Source organism: Vicugna pacos, chromosome 20, assembly GCF_048564905.1.
Source record: "Vicugna pacos chromosome 20, VicPac4, whole genome shotgun sequence".
NCBI classification, from domain to species: domain Eukaryota; kingdom Metazoa; phylum Chordata; class Mammalia; order Artiodactyla; family Camelidae; genus Vicugna; species Vicugna pacos.
The window spans coordinates 43262125-43280799 of record NC_133006.1 but is presented as its reverse complement, the minus strand read 5'-3'; the positions used below and the strand labels follow the sequence as shown (position 1 = coordinate 43280799).

General features: G+C 54.9%; 1 long non-coding RNA gene across 1 annotated transcript in view; it reads right to left on the bottom strand.

Annotated features, from left to right (window-relative positions):
• Window positions 1-18675, bottom strand: part of LOC140687858 (uncharacterized) — a 151764-nt gene that overhangs the window by 98300 nt on the left and 34789 nt on the right. The window lies entirely within an intron of this gene.

The window sequence follows — 18675 nt, the reverse complement described above, 5'->3', positions numbered from 1 at the left end:
CCCACCGCCTCCGGAGCCTCCGTCTCCTTGTGGGTAAAACATGGGGAGAGGTAACCCCGGAGAGCTCTGGCTTCGCGCCCTTCTGAGATGTGGCCCAGCAGTCCAGTGCTCAGCCACACAGAGGGCAGGCGGGTCCCAGCCCCTCCAGGGCCTCTGGCCCCAGCACCCCCCACCATCCACACTCTCCTGGCGCTGGGCCGGCAGAGGAGCAGCCCTGCAGGCCCTCTGCTCGCTCTGCCTGCCTTCTGGGCCTGCACCTGCTCTGCATTAACTCTGCACAATTCGTGAGGTGGGGGGGGGGCGCTGGCTTCACAGAGCCCTCCCTCTGACCAAGGCCCAGCTGGTCTCCTGGGGCACCCGGAGCCTCTCCTCGCCCGCCTGCCTCTCTGGACAGAGGAGAGAACTTGGGGCTGGTGCTCCGGGCCTGGGAACTCTGACTATGTCCCAAAGCCATTTCAACCATCATGCAAGGAGCACTTAGACACGGGGAGCCGGTGAGTGGGACCACTCTGCTCTAAAGCCCTGGGGACCGGGCAGCTGGGCCCTGGCGTGGCCACCAGAGTCCGCCTCCATTTACCAACAGGAGGACAGAGGCCATTCCTCTTCTTGGAATGCAAGCCTGTCACCCTGTTCAGAACCAGAAGCCTTCGGCTGCTGCACGCCCAAGCCAACAGGCTCCCGCCCTCAGGGGAGAAGGGGGTCTGTGTGCACACGCACGTCCTTGTGTGGGAGACACGCACACGTGTCCATCTGGGCACGCCTGCCGAGGCTTGGGAGGGGCAGGCTCTCCACAATCGGACGGAAAACGCATCACGGCCACGCTTGGCCCTCACGCAGTATTTAAAATCCAGCTTTGAATGCGTGCAGTTTGGTGGTGTTGGACCACTTGGGGCTTTTAAACTGGCTGGCTCTGAGCCAGACTGCATCTGCCTCCGTGAAAGGGACCATTCTTTCTCCAGGGCCCCCGCCCGGCCCCTCCCCACACACCCCCTCCAAGTGAAACCTGAGCGGGGCCTTTCCCGCTGCTGCAGAAGCCGGGGCACCCCGAGGCCCAGCCCCGCAGCACCCCTAGCCCACAGGACTCCTGAACAGCACCAAGCCCCAGGGTGGAAACCGTCTGTCAGCAGCCCCGTATTTATGACTGCGAGGTGGGCTGGTCCCACCTGCGAGGCCATCGTTCAAGCCGCCAGCAAGTCCAGAGCTCCCAGGTCTGCGGGCTCCCCTCCCCAAGTTCTCAGCTTTGAAGAAACGCCGTTCCTCCACCCGGGTCTCCTGCCGGAGGACCGCGCTGACCTGGGGGCCCGTGAGGACGGGATACGGCCACCATTCTCGGCTGGAGAAGGCACCGCCAAGGAACCCAGGCCATCTCAGTCCCAGCACTGCGGCCCGACGCTGGACACCCCGTCTCGGTCCCACCACTGCGGCCCGGGGCTGGACACCCCGTCTTGGTCCCACCACTGCGGCCCGACGCTGGACACCCCGTCTCGGTCCCACCACTGTGGCCCAGGGCTGGACACCCCCTGCTGCCCCTGCACCCCTCTTCCTTCTCCGGTAGCCTTGGTCTGCGTTTGCTCAAGTCTGCTCTCTCAATCCCCCATTTTCACTGTGAAACAGCTGAGCATCTCGTCGCCCTCGACTCGACTTTGTCAACCCCATGATTTCCAGTTGTCGTACTTCCCAGTCCTGATTCTGGGAACGTGCACTTCAAGTTTCAACTGACGACCAGTGGTTTCACGTCACATACCATGTAATGCTGCCTCCGCGAGCCCTCCCGCTCGGACCCCGCTCCGCCCGGCGGTGCGTGGGTGCGCCTTCACCCCGACCCCTGGACTCGGGCGCTGGGCTCTCCCGCAGAATTACTTCCTGGGGGTGAATTTCCACAAGTACGTGTGCCTCCACTGCTATAATCATTTTTAGGATTCAAAGTATTCCCACTTGCTTTTGGAAAAGCTTTTAACAGCTTAACAACAACTAGCATTTTCAAACTGCAACCTTTGGCAGGAATGAAATTGGTTTTTGCTGACTTAGTAGCTTAAAAACTGATAACTTAAAAAAAGTTTTAATTAGTATTTCTTTGACGATCAGAGAAGTTTCTGTTTCCCTTAAACTCCATGCATTTTTAAAACAGCCCGTGGCTACACCTTCATCCACTTTCTCCAGATTCTGCTTCAAAGCAAACAGGGCCCGAGGGGGAAAGGGAACTGAGATCATTGAAAGCCCTGACTTTGCAGAACCAGCCACACGGCTCCATTGCTCCAGGTCGGGACTGAGCTGGGAGACGGGGGTGCCAGGAAGTCATCTCCAGGGAGAGAGACGAGATGGCTGCGAACCGTTTCCGCCCCTCTCCCGGGTGGTGGGGGGTGGTTTCTGTGCTGACACCTCCTTCCTCCCCAGGGCCGGCTCCTTCTGGAGATCTCAAGGTCCTGCCAGCAGAGTCACTGTTCCTGACCACGTGCCCCACACATCTGCTCGCTCTGTACAGCTGTTCTGTCCTTGAAGACAGCACCCCTGGTGCTCCAGGTTCCGGGAGACTTTCCAGGAGTGGATCAGGTGTTCAGTCTTTCCTTCCCACCAGCTCATCTGAGGCATCACTGACATGTGACAGGTGTAAGCTTAAGGTGTACCCGTGATGACCTGATACGCTTACACATTGTGCATGATGACCACCACTGCTTTAGTGAACACCGCCTTCACATCACATAATTACCATCTCTTCTTTGTGGTGAGAACATTTAAAATCCACTGTCTCAGCAGCATTCACGGACATGAGACAGTACTGTCAGCTGCAGCCCCACGCTGTGCGCTAGACCCCCAGGACTCTCCGCCTTCTGCCTGGAGGACTGTCGTCTGTGACCAACGTCTCCCCTCCTCCAGCCCCACCCCTGGCAGCCACCCTTCCAGTCTCTGCTTCCAGGAGCTCGGCCTTTTTGGATTCCACGTGTAAGTGAGATCACGCAGTCTTTGTCTTTCTCTGTCTGCCTTATTTCACTTAGGGCAACGCCCTCCAAGTCCGTGCGTGTTGCTGCAGATGGCACGAATGGCGAGATGTCCCCCTCTCTCGCGGCTGAGTACTATTCCACACGTATGTCACACCTTCTTTATCCACTCGGCCATCAACAGACTCCTAGGTTGCTTCCGTGTCCTGGGCGTCACGAATGATGCTGCAATGACCACCGAAGCACAGGTCTGTCTTCAGTGTCTGGTTTTCATTTCGGATCTACACCCAGGAGTGGGACTGCTGGACCGTACGGTAGATGGAGCCTTGGTTTTCGGAGGTTCTTGCATGCTGTTCTCCACAGCAACCACACCAATTTACATCCCTCCCAACAGTGCACGAAGGCCCCTTCCTCCACGTCCACACCAACACGAGTCAGTTACTTCTTGTCCTTTTGAAGAAAGTGGTTCTAACAGTTGGGAGGTGGTATCCCCGAGGCTTTGGGTTGCCCTTCCCCGATGAGCAGTGCTGCTGAGCGTCTGTCCCAGGACCTGCTGGCCATCCACATGTCATCTTTGAAAAGTCTTTCTCCTTTACAAAGGGGAACCTCGGGACCCTGGTCTAAAGCTTCCAGAGGTTAAACTGAATCAGCAGCTGGAAGCACTGCTCTCCCGACAGCTTGGAGAGCCGTGTGGAGACCCAGACTCCAGCCTCACGGCCACGACACACACACGCCGTGTCAGCCCCCCGGAGCGCCCGGGGCAACCCCGGCTCCGGGCTCAGAACTAGGTCCCTCCGAGCCATGGGGCCTTGAGCCAGTGGAGACATCGGTGCCTAACCGTGGGCGTGTCCTCAGGCCAGCAGGGACTTCCAGGGGAAAAGGATGAGAAAGGTCGAGGGGACACCTTTAGGTTAAAAGAGACTTGCATGACATCAGTTCCGATGTGTGGGGCTTAACATGGATCCTGATTCAAACAAACAAGCTACCGAAAAACAATGACGTTCATGAGATGAGAAATCTGAACATCTACTGGATATTTGATGACATTAAGGAAACACTGTTAATTTGGGGGGTGACAAAGGCATTAGGGTTGTGTTTTAACCCTCATCTGTAAGAGGTGAGTACTGAGTATTAATGGATGAAATGATACAATGTTCGGGGTTCGGAGGGTTCAGAATAACGTAAGAGGGAGGGAAGTGGCTGGGGTGCAGAGGTAACAAGAGTGGCCATGGCTGGCGCCCATTAAGTGCACACAATCTTTGTCAATTATACCTCAATAAAGGCTGAACAACAAGAGGGGCCACTGTGAAGCTGCGCGGTGGGGACGTGGGGGTTCATTATACCACCCTGCCTACTATTACATCCTTTCTTAGCTCTCCATTATGTAAAGTTTTAAAAAGCGAAAGCCAACGCCTTTTCAGCGTCTGTGGAATGGTAAACAGCGTCCTTTTGTGTTCTGTTAACACGCTGCATAGGGTCAGTTTCTCACCCGCAAGGCAGCCCTGCCTTCCGGGAAAGGCCTCGTGGTCGGGTCGGCCGTTCTGAGGCTGGTTCCCTCTGCTGCTACTTTGATGAGAACCTTTGAAGCATTATTCATAAGGGAGATTAATGAAGACTTTAGTTTCAGGGAAAACCTAAGGGTGAGCGCTTGTCCGAGAAGACACCTTGAGGCCCCTGGGAAAGTAATGACCGCACGGGAAGTACTGATTGCCCGTCAGTGTGCTGAGCACCTGCGTCCTCGCTGGTCCTGCCCTTTGCTCACAGCTGGGGACAGTGGTCCCCAAGTGCCCGGGAGCCAGGGCAGAAAGGGCACAACCCGCTGGGCCACCCCACCCTGAGCCTGCCTCTTCCCAAGCCCGCCGCCCACAAGCCCGGTCTCGCGTCACGGGCCTTGATGAGAGGTCTCTGCCTAAAGAGTGACCCGAATCAGATGACAACCACTGCCTGAAGGGCCTCCTTGGCCAACAGCCTGCCGCATCAAGGCCGTGGGAGGGAGGTCAGAAACAGTCCATGGGGACATCCTGCGAGTCCCCGAATGATGAGCGTACGTGGCAATCAAGGCCCCATTTCCTGGCACAGGGGTGTCCCCTGAAAGATACAGCTGACGTTTCGCAGGGTGAACTCAATCAGCACAGCGTGACGGCCACGCGGAAGGGATGCTCTTGGCTTGACAGTCAATGAAAACAAGGTTACAAAATAAAAAATAACAACGTGAACAGTAAAGCCCGCTTTCTAACTCGTAACACAGGAAGAAAGAAGACACTGGGAAGGAAAAGGACCAAGGCCTCGAGAGGAGCTATGCCTGATGGTGCATCGCGGTGGGTTTTCGTTTGTTTTTTGCAAATACTTTTCCATGAACACACTAATAGTTAGAAGCTACCATTGAAAGTCAAAGAGGCGGTGGCGTCCCGCTGGCAAAGGACTGCAGCGTATTCTGTTCTGCTGGGACTTCATCCTGTTCAGCTGGATTCCAGACACACAACCTCCTGGCGCTCGGTAGACCCAGTGGGTAAAAGGGGTGCTCTCACCCCACTGCGCTGTTTCGCAAAGCCTCCTTCAGCAATGGGCCCAAATACCTCCCCACACAGCCAGCACCTTCTGCTTCCCTCCTCACTGCTCACCGCGCGATCTGATTAAGGCTCCTTTCAAAATAAAAAGCGACCCACTCAGGGGTCGCACACACCACTCGAAAGTAAACAAACCACCATGCAGCAGGCGCTGCCAGGCAAACAGCGCTCATTTAAAGAACGGCTTTCCTGGGCCAAGGGGGCGAAGGCTTGTGTGAAGGAGGGAAGGAATGAAATGATTTGGCTTTGCTTTCAGTACCACTGCGCCGTTTGCAAAAACAACAGAGACCCCAGAACTGTCCAGAGTCCATTCCTCTGGGCCGCAGAGGCAGGATTCCAGGCACCTGGGTGGTCAGCGTCCCACGAAGGGCAGGGGCAGTGGGCCCAGGGAACCTGGGGAGGAAGTCAGCGCCCAGACCCGGGAGCTTCATTCAGGAATGTCGCCAGGAACTGCATGGTGATAGCGGGTTGCGTTTAAACCAGGCCATGCTTCTGGGGGAATCCAAGTGTGCCCTGAAGAAGCTCATGAACTCTGAACATAAAGTGAGTACGTGTTTCTGGACCTGCTTACAGCAGAAGTAATGAATTGTCCCAGTGTCTGCGAGAGCGCAGGACAGTTTGGGCAAATGTCTGTTTTACTTGAATCGTCTGTTGTTGGAACTGCTCATTCCGACAAAATCTCATGTGTCACCTAATGGATCAAAGAATGATCTCTGCCAAGTTTCCCTTGGTTTTTAACCTCATGCTCAGCGATCATGCTTTGGGGGGTTCGTTTCTTTGTATCTACTCCATGAGCGAGCAGGAATCACTCTTAAACCAAAAATGAATAAATAATAGACCTCAGCAATTGCCTTAAGTTGCAAAGTCAATAGAGACAAAGACCAAAGGAGAAGCCAGGGCGGTGGTGGAGAGTGTGGAGCGGGGGTGTCTTGGGGCCGCCTCACCTCTGCACCCTGTCCGCCCGTCCTCAGCTCAGACTCAGTCCCCGGAGGGCGGAGTGTCTGGTCCCAGAGCTGCAGCTCAGAGCCAAGGGCCCCTCTCCCAGAGGCTGGACTTGGCTCCGACGAGCACGGGCAATGAGCTCTTTCCTTGAGTGAGACCCAAGGGTCCTGGCAGCCCACCGGTCTCAGCTCCCTGGCCGATGTCTGTCAAACCAGAAAGACGGCCAGGGAGAGTGCTCTGCCCAGCCAGCGGAGAAGGCAAGCCCGCTCTGGTGCCTCTCGGTGCCCCACGGTGGACACCACCTCCAAGGTCCCAGGAGCTTCAGACACCTTGTAACAGACACACCCGTCACCACGCTGGCTGGAGTGTGTGCACACGGGGGCCTAGATGCAGACCCACCCACTCCACTGCCCGGCTGCTGCGGAGGAAGGAGCGACTCTGCCCAGGCTTGTCCCCAACTAAGACTTAGTCACAGAGGCCTGGTTTTATTTGGGAGTGGCAACATGTCCAACCGACAGACTGTATTGCCCAGGCTCCCTGACAGCTAGGTACCGCCAGGTACCTACATTCTGCCAAGGAGGCAGTGCCAGCAGGAGTTTGGGACAGATTTCTAAAAGAGAGAACTCAGTTGTGTAGTGAGTCCATTTTGCCCATTCACCACTCTTTTTTCCTGCTGTCTGGAATGCAGGTGCAATGGCAGGAGCGCCACTGATTATCTTGGACCACGAGGTTACCCTGAAAACAGAAGCTATGCACCGAGGACATAGGAGCAGAAAGGCAGAAGAGGCCTGGGTCCCTGCTGACATCAAGAAGCTTCCGCATCAGCCCAGAACACCTCCACGTGGACCCACTTCACACCACAGAGAAACTCCTGCGTGTTTAAGTCGCTGTTACTGGGGGTTTTCTTTTGTATGCAAGGAACGAAATCTTAACCAGAGGAAGGAGAGTAACTGCTTGGGAGAGTTTATCGGTATTTCTGCTGCTGGAGTTCACTGGCCAAACTTCCACCTCCCCAGCTGCCGCTCCAGGAGGAACATGATCTACTACCTGATGACCATGGGCAAAACTCCCCTTCCACCGCAGGGGTCCTCGCCCCAGAGTCGCAGCCTGGCCCTGTCCTTCCCGCGGGGCGGGAGTTTGTCTTCCTTGCCAGACTCCCCAGGGAGCTAGGTGACGTGGCGTCTCACCGAGCGCGGCTCCTCTCAGCGTAAATCTCTCCTGCAAGCCTCGTTCTCATTTTCTGGCAGGCACCTCCCTTCCGGAAGGAGCCTCTCACCACAAGGCTGCCGTGTCACTCGGCTGTGACAGTTTCTTCAGGCGCCTGCCCCTTTTCTCCATCTGTCAGGAGGTGAGTTTCCGGGAAGAGGAGGGTTCTGTTCGAGTCAGTAAGTGGATGAAGGAGAAGGGAGAAGGGCAAAGCTGTTCTGTGTGGGGCGTGTTTGCTCGGGGGCCCCTCCCGCTGTGCGAGCCACGTTCAGGCGCTCCTTTTTAATGCTCTCTGTGTGCGGGGACCACCAAGGACACCACAGGCCAGGTCAAAGGGAAAAGGCTTGATTACTCTTCATCCCAGAAGGCCTGCCATCTAAGGGAAGGCTATGACGAGGTTTGCTTTCTTCTCGTAAGCTGGCTTTGACGCACAGTGGTCTGTGGAATTCAAGATCTGAATTTTGTGACAGTCGTCCCAGTCCTCTTGAGCTGCTGTAACAAAGCACCACAGGACGAGGGGCTTCACAGCAACACGTTTACTCCTCGCCCTTCAGGAGGCCAGACATTCAAGGGCAGGTGCCAGCATGGTCAGGGTTGGGGGCCTCTTCCAAGATACAGACGCTGACTTCTTGCTGTGTGATCACGCGGTGGGAAGGGCCAGGGAGCCCCATGGGGGCTTTTCCAAGAGCTCTAATCTCTCTCACGAGGGCTCCATCCTTGTAACCAAACCACCACCCAAAGCCTCACTTCCTACTGCCACCCCACTGGGGAGTAGGTTTTCAACATAGGAATTTTGGCGGGACTTAAACATTCAGACCATCACAAAAATATTTTGGTTTACTTTGTCATTCACTTTAATCCCTACAATAAGGATGGAAGGATGGATGGAAGGATGGGTGGATGGGGGGGTGGGTGGGTGGGGGGGTAAGTGGATGGATGGGTGGATGGATGGATGGGTGGGTGGGTAGAGGGGTGGGTAGAGGGGTGGGTGGATGGATGGGTGGGTGGGTGGGTAAGTGGATGGGTGGATGGATGGATGGGTGGATGGGTGGATGGATGAGTGGATGGGTGGGTGGATGGATGGGTGGGTGGATGGATAGGTGGGTAAGTGGATGGATGGATGAGTGGGTGGGTAAGTGGATGGATGGATGGATGGGTGGATGGGTGGATGGGTGGGTGGATGGGTGGATGGGTGGGTGGATGGGTGGATGGGTGGGTAAGTGGATGGGTCGATGGGTGGGTGGATGGATAGGTGGGTAAGTGGATGGATGGATGAGTGGGTGGGTAAGTGGATGGATGGGTGGATGGGTGGGTGGATGGGTGGATGGGTGGGTAAGTGGATGGGTCGATGGGTGGGTGGACGGATAGGTGGGTAAGTGGATGGATGGATGGATGCGTGGGTGGGTGGGTGGGTAAGTGGATGGGTGGATGGATGAGTGGATGGGTGGGTGGATGGATGGGTGGGTGGATGGATAGGTGGGTAAGTGGATGGATGGATGGATGGGTGGGTGGATGGATGAGTGCGTGGGTGGACAGCTGTAGAAAATACATGATAGCTAGACAGACAGATAGATAGATAAGTAGACAGATGAAAGAGAGACAAGGAGACACGCAGGGAGAGAGCACTGTTAGAATCATAAAATGGCTGAGAGAGAACGGAATTCAACTGCCTTCGTTTACTGATGAGGAAACAGCCCAGAGAGAGCAGCCCGCAGTCTCCCCGGCCTCCCAGCCCCCGGAGCGGGGGTCGATCCCTGCCGCACTGCCTCCTTCCCTGCCGCGTCAGTCAGGTTACACCGAGTCGCGTCGCAGTGGAATCTCTGGGGCTCCAAACTCTGATTTCTGGCTCGCACCACTGCTGGGCCGCAGGATAGCGTTCTGCTCAGCTTCGCCAGCCACGGCCGCCCGCACCTTGGGTCCCAGCATCTCAGCACATCCTCGAGTTGCCAGGGAAGATGGCACGGGCGTCCCCAGCGCTCTTCACGCCTCCTTCCAGAAGCAGCCTGTGTCCCTCGCTGCCTCTCACACTGGGGGACGGTCCGCATCTGCTCTGCTGTGTGTTACAAAGGTGGGGGCTGGGGCCAAGGAAGGTGCACCTGCAAAATGGTTCTCAAGATGACACAGAATTCACCTCTGATGGAGGCTTGGGAACTCACAAGCCCAGGTCACTGCATCTCTCAGCGTCTCTGACTCTGGTTCTTCACCTTCAGATCTCAGCCTTCACAATCCGGGACGCTCAGTGCAGTGGCCGTGGAGGGAACCATCTGTGGAGCGCACGTGTCGCCAGCTGGACGCTCCCGGAGAGCATGCGCCTGGAAGGCAGCTTGGCCTTCTTCACCCATCCCTGTGTGGCTGTGCGGTCGATGGCATCCCCATTTCACAGGTGATAAAACTGAGACTCGGAGGGTTAAAGAGAGTGAACCAAGCGCGTCAGTCAGAATGTGCCAGGCTACCTGCAGTGACCATCCATCCTCGGGTCCCAGGGTCTTAACGCGGGCGTGTGTTCTTGCTCGCGGGGCGTGCCCAGCCCAGGTGGTCAGGGAGCTGGCTGCACACGGTGCGCGGACGCAGGGCGATGGCACCCCCCCCCACCTGTAGCTGCAGCTCTGGGAGCAGGTGCCCTTCACAGCCTCGCGGCAGAATAGAGGCCAGCCATCCAAACGCTTCTGCCCATGTGGCACACGGTCCCTGCCGCTGACCGGCTGCTGGCAGAGCTGACCACACGGCCTGGCCCCCTGCAGCACGGGGAGGGACAGACGTGAGCGTGGGGCAGCAGTGAGGTGCAACGCCCAGCCACCAGACCGAGGCGTGGGCAGCAGATGGGGCAGGACCACGTCATGGGAGTGTCCCTTAGGCTCCCATCCAGCTGTCAGAACAAACAGCTTAAACTGAGGATGGGGTCTAATCCGTCTTCTCATCTGAGACTCAGTCTGCTGGCCTGTCAGCTGGGTGGTGAGATTTAGCTCCGGGGTGGTCAAGGACAGGATGGGAGGACGGGATGCGAGGGCAGGAGGGGGGATGGGAGGACGGGGGGATGGGAGGTGGGGGATGGGACAAGCTCGTGCCCGTTCACGGGGGGCTTTGTCAGGCACCGCTCCGGCGGCTGCAGGGATGACTCCTTGGCCACGGCCGGGCGAGCAGAGCCCCTTGCCCTTCTCTCCAGGCCTCGGGCTTTGTCACAAGGGCCCTCCAATGGCAACCTTTATCGAAACTGGCGGTTCATGACTCAGACACTGAGAAGAGCCTTACTGCTGGTAAGTCTGGGCTCTCTGGAGGAATGTGTTCTAACTCGGTAAACATTTCTGCGGCACACTGTCCGGATGCTGGGGACACACCGAGGGGCAGAGAAGACGACAAGCGGCCTGCCCTGGAGGTGCCCATGCTCTCTGCAGACGCAGGCAGGGACCGGGCAGGGCCAGGGACACACAGGGAGGGAGACACGTCGCCGGGGCGGCGGGGCCCCCTCGCGTCAGGGACAGTGGGCAGGGGGGCCGGGCTGTGATGGCCGGCTGTCCCTCCCTCCCCAGACCACACTTCTTCCACAGCCACAGCCTCACGACATCTCCCTCCTCCCTCGGCCGTCCCACTCCCACACTCTGATAAATCTGGTCAGTGTCATAGAGAAACAGGCCGGAGGCTCTGTGAGGGCGGCTGTCTGTCCCAGTTGGACTCCTGGTCAGTCCCTCCCATCTCTGTCAGTGGCCCCCACCCCGTCTGTCGTGAGGCCCCACCAGGACTCATGCAGGTGACCCAGGTGCCCCCCATCTCGTTCTTATGAGCCTTCATTGACTCACGGCCAGAAACCTAAACACCCCAGACGCAGGCAGCAGCAGTGTCATCTGAGCAGGGGGTCAGGCCGCCGCCCACCGCCCAGACCACGCCTCCTCGCGGCGAGGCCACGGTCATTTCCGAGGGCTCTGTCAAGAGCCGCCGTGCTCACCGTCCCCAGTGATTCTGTGAGCGTTTAACGGCCTGTAAGGAGCCCCCTTCTGCTCAGACCACTGAGGGTGAGTCTGTTCTGGGGGCCAGCAGGCGTGGCAGAACCCCGGGGACCCTGAGGAATGAACCTGAAGACGTGCTGCCTCAGTGGTTTTCACGGTCCTGGGTCCAGGTGGAATCCAGATCATTTACAGAGACCGACTCCCACACCCTCAGCTTCCACATACACTCCTGCCCCAAGGACAGGCACGAATGCCCACCTCTAACAGGAGGCCGCGGCCGAGGCCGCCCCAGACGCACGCAGGCGGGCGCCCTGGGCTTAGATAACCGCCCAGCGCTCCACAAACCGCCGCCCCTGGTCTGTCCCCATCCCCCTGACTTTCTGGCGAGGGGGTGGCTTGGCGTTGTGAACTGAGTGCGCTGGCCTGCGCTGGGCTGCCCTGAATGCAGGTGGGCGGTGAAGTGGGGGGGGAGGGGGGGACAAGTTTGTTTGATGACTTCACCTCTCGCCCCTCCAACCACGGCATCATTTTGGAGTGAGAGTCCAGTGAGAGGAAAGGAAAGAAAACGTGGTAAGAAATGCGGGGTGATTTGGGGAATGGAATTCAGAAGGAACTGGAAGAGCTGACCGACATTTCCGAGCCAGCACCCGTCCCATTCCTGTCGGCCTGGCTCCGTGACGGGGGACTCCCAGCAGGGGCCCCCACCAAGCACGGAGAGCAGGACAGACGTGGAGAGCGGGTCTGACGGCTCCACCGCACAGCAAGGAAACACAGTCCACTCTGCGAGACGAGGGGTGTGTTGCTCACCTTGTTCCTGGTAATCAATCCACAGTGCGTGTGCAGACCAAGTCAGCCTCCGCACCCTTTAAATACGTGTGATTGCATCTGACAATCATTCCTCCATAAGGTTAAAAAACGAGCTGCCGCTGCGTTCCGGCGGCGGCACGTCCATTCTGCTGCACAGAAGAGAGAACAGTTCGTCACCCAAGGGGCGCGTCTCTAGTAACATCTGTGCCCTGTGCTCAGCGGTGGCTTATCAGCATTTACAGCAGATCCACGCTGCCTTCGTTAGTTGTGTATGAGAGCAATAATGTACTGATGACTCAGCCCAGAAAATATTTTAAACCCCTGAAGCCTTTGGGCGTCTGATACACAGCCATCCCTTTGGGAAATGCTTTTTTCTGTTTCCTAATAAAACCACCAGAAGCAAGATTCTCTCATCCGCAGGGACAGTAACGCAGCGCCACACCTGACCCCGTGCCAGGCTCCATCTTCTCTCTGGATCCCCCTGCCGAGGACCGTGCTCACTACCCCGTCCCGAGGACATCGTGCGGCACACCCCTGGATGCGCACGCTATTTTCAAGCCTAGTGAGAAGAAATGGGAACATCCGACGCCTGGGTGGGGGCCAGAGGGCAGACGTGTTCCCCCAAGGACCCAGCCACCTGCTCCCACAGCAGGACTGCCGTGTCCAGTGGTCTGCGGAGCGAGGGTGTCTCTGGGCAAAGCAAGAGGCAAGCGGCTGCACCTGCACGCCCACTGCCAGCGAGGGGGCAGGGCACTTGCCGGGACTCCGGGTCTGGGACTAACGTGGCCCTCGCGTGAGCGGCAGCCCGACCCGCTTCCCGGACCCCCCACGGGCCTGTCAGGAGGCCACACGCGGGCAGCTTGACCGCCCGAGCTCAGGCCTGACGGGCGGGAGCTGCCCCTGGGAGGGCAGGCGGCTGGTGGTGCCTGCGGAGGCCCGGGCAACCGCAGCTGAGGCTGGGCGTCCAGGCGCGGAACTCAGCGGGAGAAGATGGCATCTCAGGCAGGACCGACCCCCTGGCAATAGCAGCTCCGGGAGGAGAGACTCAGACAGAGTTCTAGCAGCAGAGGCACCGGGAGCAGGGGAGGAAGGCACGGAACCAGGACGGAGAGCGGCTGCCGAAGGGCCCACCCCGGGCTCCAAGGCCTTGAGAAAGCGAGGACCGCACAGCAGCTTCCCTCCCTTCCTCTGTCACACCCCCCGCTCTCCTCTTCCTCCTCCGCCCCCGCAGCACGAGGGTGTGCTTTATAACTGGGCCTGTGGGTTACGAGACACTCAGGGGGGACTGTGCCTGAGCTGGAACAGAACACGCGGTGCAAGGCAGACCTCCCACGAGAAGCGCAAACGGTGGCTGACAGGGCTCGCGCTTCATCTTCAGGGAAGAAAATGAGTTCTTTTATTTCTCCAGCTTTATCGAAATACACCTGACACATAACACTGTGTAAGTTTAAGGGACACAGTGTTGATCTGTCACACTTACACACTGCAGAATGGTTGCCACGGTAGTACTAGCTAGCGCCTGCCTCGTATGATCCATTTCTGTTTCGTGCTGAGAACTTTAGCATCCACTCTCCTGGCGACTCAAGTATGTAAGACAGTCCTGTCGGCCACAGTCCCTACGCCGTGCGCTGGATCCCCAGAACTCATCCCTCTTCCGCCCGGAAGACTGCCGTCTGTGACCAGCATCTCCCCTTCCCCCACCCCCATCCCAGTCTGTTTCTCTGAGGTTTTTTGTTTTTTTATTTTTAGATTCCCTGTTGAGTGATATCACACGGGACTTATCTTTCTCCGTCTGAGCCCTTTCCCTTGGCATAAGGCCCTCGAGGTCCATCCATGTGGTCACAAACAGCCGGATGTCCATCTTCCTCAGGGCTGAATAATGTTCCGCTTTGTGCGTACACACCACATCCTTGCTGACCTCATCCACTAACGGACACTCAGGTGCCTCCACACCTGGGCGACTGTGAGTAACGCTGCGATGAACACAGGGTGCAGCTACCTCTTCAAGATCCTGTTCTCATTTCCTTCGGACACACAGCAGCAGTGGGACTGCTGGATCACATGCTAGCTCTACTTTTAATTTCCTGAGGCGCTTCCATGCTGTCGTCCATAACGGACACACCATTTTGCATTCCCACCAGTGGTGCACAAGAGTCCCAGTCTCTCCCCTTCCTCACAAGCACTTGTTGTTTTGAGTGTTTTTGATAGTGGCCGTCCTAACAGGTCTGAAGTGATATTTCAGTGTGGGTTTGATTTGCATTTCTCTGATAACTAGCAAAGCTAAGCACCTTTTCATACACTTTTTAGTCATTTGTGTGTCTTCTTTGAAGAAATATCTGTTCAGCGCCTTTGCTCATGATTTTGTTGTTGAATTGTAGGAGCTCTTTATATATCCTGGACAGTAATCCCTCTTTAGATACACGACTTGCAAATATTTTTCCCATTCCGAAGCCTGCCTTTTAACTCTGTTGATTGTTTCCTGTCATATACAGAATGTTTTTAATTTGATGTAGTTCCATTTGTTTATTTTTGCTTTTGGTGTCAAATCCAAAAAAACGCAACATTGCCAAGACTAAGTCAAGGAGTTTACCCTCTACGTTTTCTGGCAAGAGTTCGTAAGTGTCCAGTCTTACGTTCACACCTTCAATCCACCTCGAGTTGATTTTCCCGTAAGGTGTAATACAGCTTCATTCTTTTGTGTGTGGCTATAAAGTTCTCCCAACACCGTTCATTGAAGGAACTGTCCTTTCCCCATTGCGTAGTTTTGGCTCCTTTGTCGTAACTCAATTGACCATGTATCTGTGGGTTCATTTCTGGTCTCTCAAGTCTGCTCCACTGGTCTTCGTGTCTGTGTTTATGCCAATACCGTACTGTCCAGATTACTACGGGTTTTGGTTTAGTTTGAAATCAGACAGCGGGATGAATCCTCTTTCTCCTTAACATGACTTTGGCCATCCGGGGTCTTTGTGGGTTCATAAACGTTTTAGGATTGTTTTCTCTATTTCTGTGAAAAATGCCTTTGGAATTGTGACAGGAACAGCACTGAATCTGTAAGTCACTTTGGACAGCACAGACATTTAAACAACATTAATTTTTCCAGTCTATGTGCAAATAAAAATATACCCTTCCATTTATTTATGTCTTCTTCAATTTCTTTCACCAGTCTCTTTTTAGTATATAAATCTTTCACTTCTTTGGTTAAATTTATTCTTCGGTGGCCTTGTTTTGTTTTTGTTGTTTGATACTAGTATAAATGGGATTGCTTTCGTCATTTCTCTTTCTGACAGTTCACTGTTCTTGTAGAGAAACGTGGCTGATCTTGGCACATTGATTTTGTCTACCGCAACTTAGGTGAACTCCTTGATTAGTTCCAACAGGCTTTTGATGGAGTCTTCAGGGTTTTCTATACATACTATCAAGTCATCTGCAAAGAGACAATTTCACTTCTTCCCTTCCGATTTGGATGCGTTTTCCTTTTCTTGCTGAACGGCTCTGACTTCCAGGACTACGCTGAACAGATGTGGGGGAGGGAGAGAGTATAAATGTAGAGCTTCTGTATATACTTGAAGTTAAGTTGTTAGCAGCTCAAAATCATTATAAATAAAGGATGTTGTATAAAAGCCCCAATGGTAACTACAAAGCAAAAACCTATAGTAGACACGCAAAAGAGAAAGGAATCAAAGCATACCACAACAGAAAATTATCAAGTCACAGAGGACACATTTTACATTTTTGGTGTCACAATTGACATCTTTTCACATTGTATACCCATTAACCAATTATCATAGTTACTTCAATACTTTTATCTTTTTATCCTTACACTACAAATATGAATGACTTACATACCACCATTAAAACGCTAGCGTGCTCTGAGTTTAACTCTATATTTTCCTTTGCCGGTGAGTTTCATGCTTTGGCATGTTTCGCTGTTGCTAATTCGCACCTTTCCATTTCGCCTTGAAGAGCTCCCTGTGACGCTCTGTGAGGCTGGTGCGGTGGTGATGGACTCCTTCAGCTTTTTTAATCCAGAAAACTCTCCTTCCTTCGATTCTGAAGGACAGCATTGCCATGTGAAGCATCATTCATTGGCGGTTTGTCGTCGTCATTGTTTTTCCTCTCAGCACTTTGAGTGCATCACGACACGCCCTTCCTGCCGGCAACGCTCCCGCTAGAAAGCCGCTGAGAGCCTTGCAGGGCTGCTTGCGTGCATCAGGCGGCTTTTCTCTCACTGCTTTTGGGTTCTCTGTCTTTAACTTCTGGCAGTTTCACCACAACCTGCCTCAGGGTGGGTGTTTTGGGATTCGTCTGGTTGGGGAGCCCCCTAGGACTCCTGGATCTGGACGCCTGTTTCTTCCCCCAGGTCAGGGAAGTTTCCAGCCACTATTTCTTTGAATAAGCTTTCTGCCCCTCTCTCTGTCCTCCTTCTGGGACCCCTTATAGTGCAGACAGTGGTCCACCTGATGGTCTCATATGTCCCCTAAGCTATCTTCACTCTTTCTTCTTATTATTTTCTTCTTGATCCTCGGATTGGATGAATCCCACTGCCCTGCCTTTGAGTTCACTGCTTCTCTCTCACACTTGAACTAGTCAGCTGATGAGTCCCTCTGCTGCATATTTCAGTGCAGTTACTGCATTCTCCAGCTCTGCGAGTCCTGCTTGGTACTTCTTAATATCTTTTATCTGTTTGTTGAAAAGCTCATTTTGTTCATCTCCTGACCTCAATGGGCATCTTCATGACTGTCATTTTGAACTCTCCACCAGGTAAGTCACTTATTTCCATTTTATTAAGGTCTATTTCTACAGTTTCATCTTGTTCTTTTGTTTGGAAAATATTCTTCTATTTCTTCATTTTTCTTGATTCTCTGTGTTGGCTTCTACACATCTGATGAAACGGCCACCTCTCCCAGCTTTGACAGAGTGGTCTCCTGCAGAGAGAAACCTCTCAATCAGCCTGGCCTGAGCTCTTCTTTGTCTCTCAAACCTTTGTGACTGTCCAAGCCATCTTCTTTGTTCCTGGTGCCTCCCAGTAGTTGAGGGTGTGCCGAGACCTGTCAGTGTCTCAAAGCAGAAGATGATAGTCAGTACTTAGATGCAGGCTGATTGGAAGCTGGACTGTCAGACGGTAGGTAGGAATACATAGTTAGGGCTCTTCCAGGGAGAAACATGGAGATGAGCATTTTTGCCTGCTCTCTCTGCACCTGGCCTGGACCTGGGCATACAGCAAGGGGAAGAACTGCTTCTTTGTTTGCTATAGTCCTGCAGGACTCATGAATGCAAGCCCCACTGGCTCTCAGAGCCAGGTGATCCATGGACCCATCCCTTGGGTCATAGCTAGTAAAGCTGGGGTGCAGACGTGTGTCCAACTCCTCCCAGGGAGATACTGGCAATCTGGCGTGGGTTAGAAGGAGAAGACTGAGGAGGCATCCACTGGCTTCTCTAGTCTTGGTCAGTCCGTGGGTGTGTGCTACATTAGAAGCCTGACCTTCAGGCAGCAGGTTTTAATGTGCACAGATACGCCCTTTTCCGGGAAAGGCTGGGAAGCGGGGTCTTTTGTCTGCTCCCTGGACTCTGGGACACAGCTACAGTGAGTCCTCTCGAGACCACTGAGAAGGGGCCTTCATCTGCGAGGACTGGCGGGCCTCCCGGACACCAGCCCCACAGGCTCTCGGAGCTGGACGCTGTGGGGGCCTGGCCCCCGTCAAGAGTCTTAAAAGCTGGGGTGCTTCTTGTGGGGCCCAGACCTTTTGCTCCTCAGGGAGGGCACGGCAGCTGGGAGTCCCCCTGACACTGCGCAGCGATGTGCCAGGCTGGGGTGTGTGGCAGGAGTGTGTCTCAGCCTTTCCTACCTGTTCGGTGTGGGCATCTTCTCATTTGCTCGATGTGTAGGAGTCACTCAGCTCATTTCTGGATTTCCTTCTGGCAGAATTGCTCTGTGCGTAGCCGTACAGTGAGTCCACAGGACGAGGGGCATTCAGGAGCCTCCTGTGTCACCGTCTTGGACTAGAAGCCAGAAGGAGTTCAGTTTCTTACTGAGTGATGGATGGTTGACATTTAAAAGTTTAAATATGGGAAGAAGGAAGTGTGTGTGAGTTGAGTAACCAAGCAGAGGACCGTGGCACGTACTGTGAACTGAGTCAACCAGCGTCCCCGCCGACACGCTTCCAGCGTGCTTCCGTGTATCTCAGCAGCTGGAAAACAAGAGTTTTCACTGCATTTCCCCAATTCTCCAGCATCTAGGGTCAGACAGCACTTTAGGTCCCACTACAGAGAGACAGC